Here is a 16900-nt window from a genome sequence, read left to right on the forward strand (position 1 = left end):
AAAGTGGCCGTTGTGCCGTTGGGCTGAATATAATTATAATTCCTTCTTCAGCCGCCGTGCTCCAAAGCACCTCTCACTCACATGGCTTTCTAAGATGTAGCCAATGCCCTTAGCATTTCAGCTAAGAACAGGCTACAAGTGAATGAAGACAGACACATCAGGGAAGCAACTGTGTGCTGCCCTCTTAACCCAATTCCGAGGTGCATATTGAAGATGTTAGAACTCGTCCACATATAGCCTACTTTTCATCAGCCAACAAGATGACTAGGCCTAACGAACAGCAAAAGCACTAGCCTATCTAAACCTGTGCAAAAAGAAACATCCTTCACTGTCAATCATGCTTATTTTCAGCAAACTTAACATGTGTAAATATTTGTATGAACATAAGATTCAACAACTGAGACATAAACCGAACAAGTTCAGACATGTGACTAACAGAAATTGAATAATGTGTCCCGAACAAAGGGGGCCTCAAAATCAAAAGTAAATAGTCTGTATCTGGTGTGGCCACCAGCTGCATTAAGTACTGCAGTGCATCTCCTCCTCATGGACTACACCTCAGATTTGCCAGTTCTTGCTGTGAGATGTTACCCCACTCTTCCACCAAGGCACCTGCAAGTTGCCAGACATTTCTGGGGGGAGGCCGGCCTCAGCCTCACCCTCCGATCCAACAGGTCCTCTAGACGCTCAATGGGATTGAGATCCGGCTCTTTCACTGGCCATGGCAAAACATTGATATCTTGCTTTGCAGGAAATCAGCCGCACAGTACGATTAGTATGGCTGGTGGCATTGTCATGCTGGAGGTTCATGTCAGGATGAGCCTGCAGGAAGGGTACCATGAGGGAGGAGGATGTCTTCCCTGTAACGCAGCATTGAGATTGCCTGCAATGACAATAAGCTCAGTCCGATGATGCCAGACACACTGCCCCAGACCACACGACCATCCACTTCCAAGTCGAGGCCTCGTAACGTCATTCCTTCGACGATAAACGCTAATCCCACCATCACCCTGGTAAAACCAAACCGCTGACTCATGGCCAGTGAAGAGCACTTTTTGCCAGTCTTGTCTGTCCAGCAATGGTGGGTTTGTGCCCATAGGCGACGTTGTTGCCGTGATGTCTGAGAGCACCTGCCTTACAACAGGCCCACAAGCCCTCAGTCCAGCTTCTCTCAGCCTTTGGCGGACAGTCTGAGCACTGATGGAGTGGATTGTGCGTTCCTGATGTAACTCAGGCAATTGTTGTTACATCCTGTACCTGTCCCGCAGGTGTGATGTTCTGATGTACTGATCCTGTGCAGGTGTTGTTACACGTGTTCTGGCCACCAGGAGGACGATCAGCTGTCCATCCTGTCTCCCTGTAGCGCTGTCTCACGGCCCTGTTGTAGCACTAACGTTGCAATTTATTGCCTTGGCCACATCTGCAGTCCTCATGCTCTCCTTGCAGCATGCCTAAGACATGTTCACACAGATGAGCAGGGACCCTGTCACGTGCGGCCTATGTATTACACTCTTGGGCTCTACACCAGTTATAAAGCAGATTAATCTGCTTAATTTTCAAGGTATTGGCCATAGTTGTGATACAAACCTTATCAAAACATATAGGCCTATCGGCTAGGCTACATGAGGTGTGTGACTATGATTTGAAAAGTTGCAAAACGGCTTACGCTGTTCCCTTGCCTTACTGCACAAGCTGGGCATCATTCACAAGTGATAATACATAATCCACAAGTGATAGATAATATTGTCACCCATCGGAGCTATTCTTAATTTAATATTGTCTTCACATATACTTCGTAATATATGTGTGAAATTAGTTTTTGATTTAGAATGACCATTATCTGTGCACACTGTCTTGAACAAGAGGCATGGGAAAAATGTGTCATCTATGCACTTAAATAGCAAATGGAGGGCGGCTTTTCGTGGTTCATTTTTATGCCAGCCAGGTAGGCTATGCTCTGTTGTAATGTGAAGCAATGTGCTTAATATTATAATAATTGATAAATATAGGCCTACCTATAAGCTATGATCCTGCTCTTTCTAATAGAATCCATAAAAAATTCTGTTTTCTCACACAGTGCATAGCCTATAAAATGACTAACGCAACATGAGCTCATGGTCTCTCATGAAGTGTTTGATTGAATTTTTGATTACATTTGCATTGCTCACAGAGTGATTAGAGGGACAATAGAGTGCTGTGTACCAGGTAGTTAGCACATTTGGTAGACAACTAATAACCATCAGCAGCATTAGAGCTTGGGAGAAGCCTAATTACCATGACTAAACGGTCACACAATTTACTGCCATCATACTCGTGTTCCCCGGTGTAGCAATATCGGTCAACATAAGTGTCACTGTGTGTGTGTGTGTGTGTGTGTGTGTTTTAACCTCTATAGGCTAGGTGGGAGGCGCAGCGTCCCGCAAGTGATACACTCCATCAACAGCAGGTGCATTTCAAGGAAGCTGACAGAATTTGAATCCAAATAAATGTCAAAATTCAAATTTTACAAACATACAACTATTTTACACCCTTTGAAAGATAACATCTCTAATCTAACCAAGTTTAACGATTTCAAAAAAGGTTTACGGCGAAAGCATAGAATTTTAGAGTATGTTAGGACAGTACATTTACAAGAGTTGTGTGTAATGTTTTGTCAATTCAAAAGACAGGGTCACCAAAACCATAAAACCAGCTAAAATATCACTAACCTTATACAATCTCCATCAGATACACTCCTAGGACATTATCCTGTTAGGGCTAGGGGGCAGTATTGACACGGCTGATAAAAAACATACCCGATTTAATCTGGTTACCACTCCCCTACCCAGTAACGAGAATATGCATATACTTATTACATATGATAAAACACCTAATTTTCTAACTGTTTGAATGGTGTCTGTGAGTATAACAGAACTCAGAGCGGTCAAAACCTGAGAGATTCCTTTACAGGAAGTGGCCTGTCTACCATTTGTTGAACTTCTTTTCCATCTCTATCATTTTACTAAGGATCTGCTCCTAACGTGACACTTCCACGTCGTCACCCAGGCGCTCAGAGCCCAGGAAAAAACAGAATGTCGTCATTCCGCCCCGGCTAAACACATTATACCCTTTCTCAAGTGGCCGATCCAAAACACTGGCTTATCGCGGCATTACCCACCGCCCCCGCCTTTGGGATTTTTCCTCTGTTTGCGAAAAGGAGATTCCCTGTGAATATTATCACTTTTCTCACGAGAAAATTATATTGATTTTAAACAGCGGTTGACGTAGCGAAATGCGGTAATGGAATACTTAGAATTTTATTGTCCAGGAATTGCGCCATGCGCGTGACACTTCTTTACTATTTGATAGTGTCTGGAGCATACGAACAAAGCGCTAGCTATTCGGATATAACATGGATTATTTTGGACCAAACCAACATTTGTTATTGAAGTAGCAGTCACAAATTTGTTATTCTGAAGACAACAAAAGGTAATGAAACTTTTATAATAGTAAATATGATTATGGTGAGTCTACTTGCCGGAGTGTCTAAATGGCGAGCCCGTGATGCCTGGGCGCATAATACTTAGAATGTTGCAAAATGTGCTTTTTCACCAAAACGCTATTTTAAAATCGACATGCTCAGTGTTAGCTAAATTGTTAAGCGAATTCCCGGAAGTTTGCGGGGTATGCTAGTTCTGAGCGTCACATGCTAATGTAAAAAGCGCTGGTTTTTGATATAAATATGAACTTGATTAACAAAACATGCATGTGTTTATAACGCATGTCCTAGGAGTTGTCATCTGATGAAGATCATCAAAGAGAGTGCGTGCCGTGCATTTAGCTGTCTTCTTCGGGTTTTGGGTGACATTATATGCTGGCTTGAAAAATGGGTGTCTGATTATTTCTCGCTTGGTACTCTGCTGACACATAATCTGATGTTTTCTTCGTTGTAAAGCCTTTTGAAATCGGATTTACAGTGTGGTTAGATTAACGAGAGAGTCTTGTCTTTAAATGGCATGCAAAATAGTCATATGTTTGAGAAATTAAAGTAATGAGATTTTAAGATTTTTGAAAATCGCGCCACAGGATAGCAGTGGCTGTTACGTAGGTGGGACAAATTCAGTCCCGCCTAGCCTAGAGAGGTTATGTTAGACAATGCATGCATTTTTAGTTCTATCAAGTTCATATTTATATCCAAAAACAGCGTTCTTACTATGGCATTGATGTTGAGGAAATCGTTTCCCTCCAACCGGCAGTCAAGTCAGCTCCACAAATTACAATGAATTAAAATTAGAAAACATTGGTAAAAATATTATATTGTCATTTAAAGAATTATAGATTTACATCTCTTGAACGCATAATCAACTTGCCAGATTTAAAAATAACCTTACTGGGAAAATCACATCTTTGCAATAATCAGAGCACTGCGCCCAGAAAAATACGGCGTTGCGATACAGACTAGCCGTCATGTTGGGAGATCTAAATCGAAAATACTATGTAAAATAATCCATTACCTTTGATTCTCTTCATCAGATGTCACTTCCAGGTATCACAGGTCCAACGAATGTAGTTCAAAAAGCTCATCATTTATGTCCAAAAATCTCTAGTCTTGTTAAGCACATGATCTAAGCCCGCCGGACTTCACTTCATGAACGTAGGGGAAACATATTTTAATGCGTTCGTTCAAACATGTCAAACGTTGGCTATAGCACTTAATCATTAGGGCCTTTTTTAACCAGAACATGAATAATATTCAAGGTGGACGAATGCATTCTCTTTTTATAACGTATTGGAACGAGGGTACCCAACATGAACTCGCGCGCCAGGTGTCTAATGGGCCATCATCGTTCCATGGCTCTTGTTTCGGTCAGATCTCCCTCCAGAAGACTCAAAACACTTTGTAAAGGCTGGTGACATCTAGTCGGAAGCAATAGGAAGTGCCAAAATATTCCTCAGCCCCTGTGTTTTTCAATGGCATAGGTTTTGGTAATACATACACATCAGGTAATCCACTTCCATGTACAGAAGATTCTCAGATTTTCCTACAAAATGAGTTCTGTTATACTCATACCAGACACCATTCAAACAGTTTTAAACTTTAGAGTGTTTCTATCCATATATAAGAAGTATGTATGCATATTCTAAAGTTACTGGGTAGGATTAGTAACCAGAACAAATCGGGTTACATTTTTTATCCAGCCGTGCAAAATCTGCCCCTAAGCCCCAACAGGTTAAGGTGTGGATTAAAGGGACTACAGCCGTACTCCCAGTTACCAGTCGTACCAGATGAGCTAAATAACTTCTATGCTCGCTTGGCAAGCAACACTGAAGCATGCATGACAGCATCAGCTGTTCTGGACGACTGTGTGATAACGCTCTCCGTAGCTGATGTGAGTAAGACCTTTAAACAGGTCAACATTCACAAGGCCGCAGGAGCCAGACAGATTATTACCAGGACGTGTACTCCAAGCTATGTGCTGACCAACTGCTGTCTTCACTGACATTTTTCAACCTGTCCCTGTCCAAACATGAACACCAAGGTAACCTGCCTAAATGACTCCGACCCGTAGCACTCCTGTAGCCATGAAGTGCTTTGAAAGGCTGGTCATGGCTCACATCAACACCATTTTCCCGAGGAAACCCTAGACCCTACTCCAAATTGCATACCACCCCAACATCCACAGATGATGCAATCTCTATTGCAGTCCACACTGCCCTTTCCCACCTGGACAAAAGGAACACCTATGTGAGAATGCTGGACAGAGCAATTCCTTTGGCCAGACTGTGATCTAACTGGTCCAGGACACTCTCGCGATGGTGCATGGGTAGTTTTGGAGAGGACCTGGGTGGCTTTGTAACTGTTTCCCTCTTGCTTTTTTCTCTGTGGACTCTCTCTCACCCTCAATTAACAATTACTGGCAGGGAGAGGTTGTTGTCCTGGCACCACAATACCATTTCTTCCCTCCCTCTCTATAGGCTGACTTGTCGTTGTTGGTTATCAGGCCTGGCAACCGTGGTGTCGTCAGCAAAACTTGATGATGGAGTTTGTGTCGTGCAAAAGACACACAGTTGTGGTGAAAAGGAAGTATAGCAGAGGGCTGAGGACACAACCTTGGGGACTCTGTGTTAAAGTGTCAGTGTGGAGGAGGTGTTGCCAATCCTCACAGCCTGTGGTCTGCCCTTCCATGATGCTCAAGGATCCAGTTGCGAGGGTGTGGTCCAGACCCAGGGCTCTGAACTTGGTGTCAAACTTGAAGGAAACAATAGTGTTGAATGCTAAACTGTAGTCAATGAAGAGCATTCTCACATAGATGTTCTTCTTGTCCAGATGTGTTACAGCGTATGAATATGAAAATGGCATCTTCCATGGATCTGTTGGGCGTCTGATATCAATGTAATATCAGCTAAATCACTGGTTTATTCTTGTGGGACGCTTATTTTAGCTTGCAGGTGCATGTCATCTCCCGTTAGTATTGTTTAAGAGTGTGTGTCGGTTGTGATGCGTTAGACCTCTCTGCAAACAGAAACTTGCAGGGTTCTTTTAATAGTCAGATTTATACTCTGTGTGAATCTGACAGGGAATCCGTCAAACTGTCGTGCAGCCCACCCCCTACCTCCACCCATTTACAGAAACATATGGAGGACTACAGTAGTAGAGGCTCCCCAATATCAAGCATGGAGTGCCCCACATCTCACTCCTTCTCCCTATCCCACTTCTCCAAGCCCAATGTTCCTAAATACAACATGTGAAGTGAGGTACAATGTAGTCAAGAGAGAGAGTGTGTTGTCTGTCTAGAGTAATCCCTCTCTATCCCTCTCAGTGCGATCCAGTGCCACGACTGAGGCGAGTCAGGCGATGGAGCCGTGAGGGGTGATGGAGGAGGCATGCTGGCTTTTTTTTTTTGTGCCCTCTCTTCTCCCATCCCACTGTCTACAACTACAGCTCGGTCCAGGCAGCAGGCCTCAACCTTGTGTGGAAAATTAACGTGGCTGCAGGTCAGGACCTGGAACACCCATCGACTTCCACCACGCGACCAGAGCTCAGCAAGGAGAGGAGAAGCTCTGGCTGCAGCCCACCACCATGCCCAGGACGCTGGGCCAGTACATCTGCATGCTGAGGTAGGATGGAGACTGGGCTCGGTAGTGTCAAGAAAACCTGTCTATGAGCAGATGTTTGTATAAAAAAATGTGTATTCTTTTGAACCCATCACATTCATCAGTCAGATGTCGAAGGTACTTCATTCCTGAGCCAAAACCTCCTGACCTGCAATATCTTTTTTACTCGCGACAAAAGTCAAAGTTTGTCTGATTTTAACATGGTGTTACTTTCCCCTCTCAGAAACAGGACATCGTGTGCCAAGATTGCCGTGGTCTGGAGGTGTTGCCAAGTGGCCAGGACCCTAACTGTGAGTGTGAAGGCTGCTGTACCTCCCACCCCAGTCATCGTGCCCACAGGAGGGCAGGACCCTAACCTGCCTGGGACCTGGAGGACATCAAGCTGCCTAACACTAGCCACTCTATCACCTGGTACACCATGTAAGGTGACCCTCGGTCTGTCTGTGTACAATTAATTTAATTTACCATATGGGAGAATGGCTAATCTGTCACTTGGATGCTGTACATAAAACAAACAGTGCAGCTAAGAAAGTTAATTAATGGATACAATTTAAAAAAATAGGTTCCTTATTAAAAAGCACTGCAATCATCAGTATACCCTAGGGTTCAAAACATTGTTGTCAGATTGTATACTAGGTTATAAACATGTTTTTGGTTATAATTTGCCAGGCAATTACAATTCCATCTACCTATCAGTTTTGAGTTGTTAGTATTTTGTCTTTTATTAATATTAGTATTTTCAAAGCCAATATACATTTCATCAAGATTGAGATTTTTATATATTTTTGGTTTATCATACTAGTGTCAACGTAAATGTCATGATTTTTAACCACTAAAAATGGACATGTATAAAGCAACATTTCAAAGCTCATCATTTTGAATTACATAATTTAAAAAGCCACTTACAGAGAATGTAACAAACTGGACTATATGCAGTAGCCCTTTGAAGAGATGTTTGGGTCTAAGTAGGTGCTTGTTTGCTTCTAAGTGTCTAAATTTTGGGATATGAAAATATGCTTATATTTGTATTTATTATGGATCTCATTACGCTGCCAAGGCAGCAGCTACCTTCCTGGGGTCTAACAAAATTAAGGCAGTTATAGAATTTTAAAAACATTACCATACACCTGAAAATCAGTTCGTAACAGATTGCTGTATTTTCTTTACAGCAAATCATACAGTAATGTGCTGCTATACCAGTTTACAATATGTTACTGTAGACAAGGCATTCTGGTCTAAACAAATTACTGCATTTGTTAGCGAAGATTTGTTGTTAATTTTAAGGCTAAGATACCGAATAGTAAATTACCATTTCAAAGACTGACGAAAGTTTGACTGGTTTCATCAACATTGCTACCTAAGACTCAATGTTTGGCCACTAGCTTTTTTGCTTGTTTAAAACCTTAAGTAAAAATCAACCTTTAAGTTTTGGAATTCGAACATATCTTATGTTTTGCCATCACAGTTGTAATAAATCCATCTAGAATGCGGTTTCAACCAATCATCATCCAGGATTAGACCCACGTATAAACAATTGTATTGTCTTTACTATGTTGGATTGTCAATTTGTACCCAGTGTAGAAACACATGACGGAATATTCTGTGGAGTAATCAACTATAAAATAGTTGACAATAAAATTACTGTAAAGTGAAACAATAAACACGCCATAAAACAGGACGCCAGTCTATCGTAGACTACACCCAAACCACTCTCTTAATGCTGAGTACCAAGCAGGATGGAACCTCCAACCACAAGGGCAAGAGTTGGTCTCGCTATGTCTAACAAATATAACCCTAACAAAGCATGGCAGGACATACACCACGACCAAAATGGTCAATGGACCTCTTGGTTCCTCTCTACTAAGGATGATCTACTTCCAGTGGAGGCGGCTGAGGAGGACGCCCATAATAATGGCCAGAACAGAGACATGGTATCGGCATAAACACATGGAAATCATGTACTGATACCACTTCACCAATTCCACTCCTGCCACTACCACGAGCCCGTCATCCCCAATTAAGGTGCCACCAACCTCCTGTGATCTATCAGTTTCTACCTCTCCCCCTCTTGTGTTGACCTCGAGCAGAGTAATGCCTTCGGGAACTTCAACATCGATCGTGTTCAAAGGAGACAAGCTGGTCATCCATGTAATGTTGAGCACTACCAAGGACTGTACCACTGTGTGTTCACTTATGAGACCAAAGGAAGAGCCATCAAATTCACCAGAGTGGTCACGTAACCAGAGTGTAAGGCCTTTTTCACAACTATCTGAATATTTTGTAATTGGTGAATCGTTGCACTGTACATCCTTTGTTAATTTGAGACCATGAAAGCACCAGTGATATGTTTTTGAATATTTCCAGTTAAGGTTTTATGGATAAATATCTGATATTGCAATGATAATGTCAAACTTTCAATGTTTAATTTCTGCTTTGTGTTTCTCAGCTTCCAGTGGTTTACCCAAACAGCCAAATATACTCAACCCTTGCCAAGGAGCAATTTCTATCCTGTCAAACAAGGTAGGTAAAGAGAGATTATTAGATACATCAGCATATCAATATATTGATCAAGATATACACAGAGTGTACAAAAACATTAGAACACTGCTCTTTCCACATAGACTGAGCAGGTGAATCCAGGTGAAGGCTAAGGATCCTTATCGATGTCACTAATCAGTGTAGATGAAGGTAGGAGACAGGTTAAAGAAAGATGTTTAATCATTGAGACAATTGGATTGTGTATGTGTCCATTCAGAGGTGAAATGAGCAAGACAAAAGATTTAAGTGCCTTTGAATGCGGTATGGTACTAGGTGCCAGGCACCTGCTTGTGTCAAGAACTGCAATACTGCCGGTTTTTCACTCAACGGGTTTCCCGTGTGTATCAATAATGGCCTAACACCCAAAGGACATCCAGATAACTTGACAGAAAGAGATAAAAGGAGAATTGACAGCAGTACGAAGGACAAAGCATGTGTGAGAGAAATGGTGTACAATCTAAAGATGTAGAATGTGTTGAGTATGTGTATATATATATATATATATATATATATATATATATATATATATATATATATATTTGGTTTATGGAGACTAGTTAGCAAACATGCCAAATTAGTCATCAATATATATACAGTTGAAGTCGGAAGTATGCATACACTTGGTGTTGGAGTCATTAAACCTCATTTTTAAACCACTCCACAAATATCTCAATAAAACTATAGTTTTGACAAGTCGGTTAGAAGGTACTTTGTGCATGACACAAGTAATTTTTCCAATAATGCTGACAGACAGATTATTTCACTAATTCATTGTAATGCCAATTCCAGGGTCGAAGTTTACATTCGTAAGTTGACTATGCTTTAAACAGCTTGGAAAATTCCAGAAAATGATGTCATGGCTTTAGAAGCTTCTGATAGGCTAACTACATAATTTGAGTCAATTGAGGTGTACCTGTGGATGTGTATTTCAAGGCCTACATTAAAAAATCAGTGCCCTGCTTTGACATCATGAGAAAATCAAAAGAAATTAATTAACACTCTCTGAAAAAAAATTGTAGACCACAAGTCTGTCTATCCTTGGGAACAATTTCCAAATGCCTGAAGGTACCAATGCCCTATTCTGTACAAACAATAGTAATGCAAGTATAAACACCATGAGACTACGCAGCCGCCATATCGCTTGTGAAGCGAGACGCATTCTGTCTCCTAGAGATGAACGACTTTTGGTGCCGAAAAGTGCAACCAATCCTAGAACAACAGCAAAGGACCTTGTTTAAGATGCTGGAGGAAACGGGTACAAAAGTATCTTTTTCCACAGTAAAATGAGTCCTATATCATGACATAACCTGGAAAGGCCGCCAGCAAGGAAGAAGCCACTGCTCCAAACCGCCATATAAAAGCCAGACTACGGTTTGCACCGCACATGGGGACAAAGATCGTACTTTTTGGAGAAATGTCCTCTGGTCTGATGAAACAAAAATAGAAACTGTTTGCTATTTGCTACGACCATCGTTATGTTTGGAGGATAAAGGGGAATTGCAATGTAAGAACACCATCCTGGGCTGTGAAGCACGGGGGTGGCAGCATCATGTTGTGGGAGTGCTTTTCTGAAGGAGGGACTGGTGCACTTCACAAAATAGATAAAGAATCATGAGGCAGGAAACTATGTGGATATATTGAAGCAATATCTCAAGACATCAGCTGTAAAACAAGAAGCTTGGTTGCATATGGACTTCCAATGAACAATGACCCCAAGCATACTTCCAAAGTTGTGGTCAAATTGGCTTAAGGACAAGAAAGTCAAGGTATTCCGACTTCAACTGTGTGTGTGTGTGTGTGTATGTGTGGTGTGTGTATATATATATATATATATATATATATATATATATATATATATATATATATATATATAATTTTTATTTTGTTGGCTGTATATCTAACTATGTAAAGAAAAAGTTTAAGTGTTCTATTTTGAAAACCAATACATCCTAGATCAGAATGAAAGAAATAATCTTATTAAATACTTTTTCTTTACATAGTTAAATGTGCTGCACAACAAAATCACACAAAAATAATCAATGCAACCTAATTTATCAACCCATGGAGGTCTGTATTTGGAGTCACTCAAAATTAAAAAGTGGAAAACTACACTACAGGCTGATCCAACTTGATGTCGTCCTTAAAACAAGCCAAATGAGGCTCAGCAGTGTGTGTGAAACCACGTGCCTGTATGACCTCCCTACAATGCCTGGGCATGCTCCAGATGAGGTGGCGGATGGTCTCCTGAGGGATCTCCTCCCAGACGGACTAAAGAACTACTCCTGGACAGTCTGTGGTAAACGTGGTTGCTAGTACGATGGGCTCAATTGGATTCAGGTCTGGGAACGGGCGGGCCAGTCCATAGCATCAATGCCTTCCTCTTTGCAGGAACTGCTGACACCCTCCAGCCACATGAGGCTCAGCATTGTCTTGCAATAGAGGAACCCAGGGCCAACCACCAGCATATGGTCTCACAAGGGGAATTTGAGGATTTCATCTCTGTACCTAATGGTGTCAGGCTACCGAGCGTTTGCTGAGGCCTATGCGGCCCCCCAAAGAAATGCCACCTCACACCATGACTGACCCACTGCCAAACCGTCATGCTGGAGGATGTTGCAGGCAGAACGCTCTCCACGGCGTCTCCAGACTCTGTCACGCCTGTCACGTGCCTGGTGTGAACCTGCTCCATCTGTAAAGCATACAGGGCGCCGGTGGCGACCGGCTAATCTTGGTGTTTCTGGCAAAGCAAACGCTCCCACGGTGTTGGAGCACAATCCCCACTCTGTGGACACGGCCCTCATACCACCGCGGAGTCTGTTTTTCACCGGTTGAGCAGACACATGCACATTTGTAGCCTGCTGGAGGTCATTTTGCAGGGCTCTGGCAGTGCTTCTCCCTGCTCCTCCTTGCACAAAAGCAAGGAGGTAGCGGTCCTGCTGCTGGGTTGTTGCCCTCCCAACGCCTCCTCCACTCTCCTGGGATGCTCTGCTCTGTCTCCTGGTAGCGCCTCCATGCTCTGACACTACGCTGACAGACACAGCAAACCTTCTTGCCACAGCTCGCATTGATGTGCCATCTTGGATGAGTTGCACTACCCGAGCACTTGTGTGGGTTGTAGACTCCGTCTCATGCTACCACTAGAGTGAAAGCAATCGCCTGAAGTATTCAAAAGTGACCAAAACATCAGCCAGGAAGTATAGAACTGAGAGTGGTCTGTGGTCCCCACCTGCAGAACTACCTTTATTGGGGGTGTCTTACACTGCCTATAATTTCCACCTGTTGTCTATTCCATTTGCACAAAAGCATGTGAACACGTATTGTAAATTTGTGTTGCTTCCTAAGTGTACAGTTTAACTTCACAGAAGTGTGATTGACTTGGAGTTACATTGTGTTGTTTATGTTCCCTTTATTTTTGAGCAGTGTGTACAAAATATATATATATACACATAAACACACACACACACAGTGGGGGGGAAAAAAAGTATTTGATCCCCTGCTGATTTTAAAGACGCTTGCTCACTGGACAAAGAAATGATCAGTCTATTTATTTGAACAGCAAGAGACAGAATAACAACAAAAATATCGAGAAAACGCATGTCAAAATGGCATATATTGATTTGCATTTTATCGAGGGAAAATAAGTATTTGACCCCTCTCAATCAGAAAGATTTCTGTCTTCTTAGAGTCAGGTTTTTTATACAGGTAACTGAGGATTAGACACACCTTAAAGGGTGTGCTCCTAACCACAGCTTGTTACCTTTATAAAAGACAACTGTCCACAGAAGCAATCAATCACTTTGATTCCAAACTCACCATGGCCAAGACCAAAGAGCTTCTCCAAGGATGTTAGGGACAAGATTGTAGACCCACACAAGGCCGGAATGGGCTACAAGACCATCGCCACAGCTTGGTGAGAAGGTTTTATTAACATTTGGTGCCATTATTCGCAAAATGGAAGCAAAAACATTAAGAACTGTCAATATCCTCGCTCAGCTCCTGCAAGATCTCACGTGGAGTTGGAATGAGCATAAGAACGGTGAGGAACCAGCCCAGAACCCATGTGGAGGATCTTGTCAACACCCGCAGCTGGGACCATAGTCACCAAGAAAACAATTGGTAACACACTACGCCGTGAAGGATCAAAACCCTGCAGCGTCGCAAGATCCCCCTGCTCTGTGAACACATATGCTACGCCTGTCTGAAGTTTGCCAATGAACATCTGAATGATTCAGAGGTAACTGGTGAAAGTGTTGTGGTCAGATGAGACCAAAATGGAGCCTTTGGCACTAACTCAACTCGCTATGTTTGGAGGAGGAGTAATGCTCCGCACCCTAAGAACACCATCTCCACCGGCCAAACATGGAGGTGGGAAACATTTTGCTTTGGAGGTGTTTTCTGCTAAGGGTACAGGGCAACTTCACCGCATCATTTGACGGTGCCACATCATCAAATCTGTGAACCTCCTTCCTCAGCCAGGCATTGAAATAATGTGTATGGGTATTTCCAGCATGACAAGGACCTTCAAACATTAATGCACAAGGGGCAACAAAGGAGTGGCTCAAGAAGAAGCACATTAAGGTCCTGGAGTGGCCAAGTCAGTCTCCAGACCTAATCCCATAGAAAATCTGTGGAGGGAGCTAGTTTCGAGCTGCCAAACAGCCTCGAAACCTTAATGACTTGGAGAAGATCTGCAAAAAGAAGGACAAAATTCCTCCTGTGATGTGCAAACTCTGCTGGCCAGCTACAAGAAACGCCTGACCTCTGTGATTGCCAACAAGGAATGCCACCAAGGTTGTCACTTGCAGAGGGGTCAAATACTTATTTCCCCACGAAAATGCAAATCAATTGCAAACATTTTTTGTACATGCTTTTTCTGGTTTTTGTTGTTGTTATTCTCTCCTCACTTTTCATATAAACCTACCATTAAAAATTATAGCACTAATCAACTTTCCAAACGTATAAAATCAGCAGGGGATCAAACACGCTTTCACCCCATATATATATATACACTTTTATAAGTCACGTGTATATGTATATATGTGTGTATATGTATATATATATGTGTGTGTGTTTATATATATATATATATATATATATATATATATATATATATATATATATATATATATACACACACACATCACCGCTCAAGTTTGGGGTCACTTAGAAATGTCCTTGTTTTTGAAACAAATATATATATATACACACACACTACCGCTCAAAAGTTTGGGGTCACTTAGAAATGTCCTTGTTTTTGAAATGTTAACAAATTTAAAATGACATCAAATTGATCAGAAATAGCAGACATTGTTAATCTTGTAAATGACTGTAGAAAGAGTAGATTTAAGTGAATATCTACTGGCTTACAGAGGCCCAACGGCCGAGATGTAGCCACAACTGCAGGGCCAGTGCTAGAAGAGGAGGGTGAGGAATGATTTAAAACACCACAGAGCACAGCATGACACAATATGACATTTGTTGACTATTTGTGTGGAAATGTGCTGAATATTGTATTAGTCACTATGGGAAAGTGGTGTGTAGCTAGTGCTCTGTGGTTGATCTTGTGGACTGTTGTGATCTGTGAGGACATTTTCTGTTAAACTACTAATGCTTTTGTACTAAAAATAGCCGTCTTTAAGCCTAGGCATTGGCTTGAGATAGTTTCTTTTAACAAACTCATATAGGTAGAAAAGTGTGTGTGCGTGCCTTGATAGAGGCCTGGGTCTAACAGTTCTGTGTGTGTAGAATGACCCCATGATGTCTGGGCACTCTGGCCAAGACTTGACAGAAACTGACTGGTTCCTCTAAGTTAACTGGAGACAGAGTAAAGGTTTTATCCTGCACACCAATGATATATCTTATTGTTTTGTTTGGAGCCTGTTTCTGGGCGAAAGATCTTGTTTTGTGTGTGTGTGTGTGACCAGTACGACCATACGTCATCTGGGCCGATAGTCAAAGACGCTTGCCCAACTTGGGGTAACCGTTGAGCTATTGCTCGGAGGGGAAGTATGTCTGGAGTTGCGACACACTGAGGCAACCTTTTCACCTCAGTTGTCTCCTCACACACACATACATAGGGCCACGTGTTTTGGTGATGCTTGCATGGGTTAGTTTGACTATATCAATGCTCTTGTACTTTTGTACAGGGGGCTCTCACCCATTTCACCTGCATGGTGGTGCGACCAGCCTCCTTATTACAACACGTTTTTAATAAAATACCGTTGATTGATTATTGGCTTTTGCTTCTCCTCATTATTTGAATTTCCACCACCGATTTGTTTCCATGATAGAATTTAAAAATAACTTAATCTCAGAGGGTAAGTAGCAGAGGTTTGGACTGTTTAGTGTAACATTCTTAAAAAAATTCAATATTCTTATTCCTTGTTTTGGAACTAGTTTGCCTTTTTATTCTGTTTTAATGCTTTTACATTTGATAAATTTTTTCTTGTTTCCTTTATTAGTATTATTTTTATAATATTGTTTTATATCTTGCTCTGTTTTTTGTTTTATTTTTAACATGCTACATGCTTTAGTGTACGACCATGTTTTATCAAAAGCAACAACTTGTGAAGAAGGCCGGGCTGCAATGACTCGTGTGAAAGGTGCTTAACCCCTAGCACCGGTGCATCACCCTGGGGGTTACACAACAAAACAATTCCCAGTAAAACCTGGCCAGTTTAAGCTACAGATATCTGAAGTTGGTAGCCTTGCATCGTCTATTTGCCAACTTCTGTTTGGTAGTGTCTGAACCCGGTTGGGCTACAAATTAATGGGACTGCACTGTGGAAAAGCTGAGATTGTGTCAAGGGACCCGCCTGAAGGTAACCAGTACCTGTAAAAACAAAAATATGGAATTATGAAGGTAGTTTTGTGCCTACTCAAAAAAGGGGTTAAATATGTAAAAAAAAAAAGAATTAAAACAAACAAGCTAAAATGATCCATAGTATGACCATCTTAAAACAATTCCATATGTCAGCATAGCACCCCTTTCCCAACATCTTAGGCTCTAAAGAATGAACAAACAAAAGTACAGTATATTATCATTATCAATAGTATTTCCAGTGAGTGCAGGTCACACCAATCCCGTAGCAGAGCTTATTATATCACAGGCCTTTCCCATTTTATTATTTGGGGGGATAAGCAGGCGAAGGTGAGGAGAGCAGATGAAACATACAGGTAGGGAGGTTTGTATTTGATTTAAGGCTACCACAGACTGAGGGCAACATTTTTATAGTGCAACAAAATTGTGCAAAGTGCCAAAATTACA

At 41.8% G+C, this 16900-nt stretch overlaps 1 pseudogene; it reads left to right on the forward strand.

The window, feature by feature from the left end:
• LOC123724083 (interleukin-1 receptor accessory protein-like) overlaps positions 1-16900 on the forward strand; it is a 72216-nt pseudogene that overhangs the window by 42353 nt on the left and 12963 nt on the right.

Source organism: Salmo salar, chromosome ssa09 (assembly GCF_905237065.1).
Source record: "Salmo salar chromosome ssa09, Ssal_v3.1, whole genome shotgun sequence".
Classification (NCBI taxonomy): domain Eukaryota; kingdom Metazoa; phylum Chordata; class Actinopteri; order Salmoniformes; family Salmonidae; genus Salmo; species Salmo salar.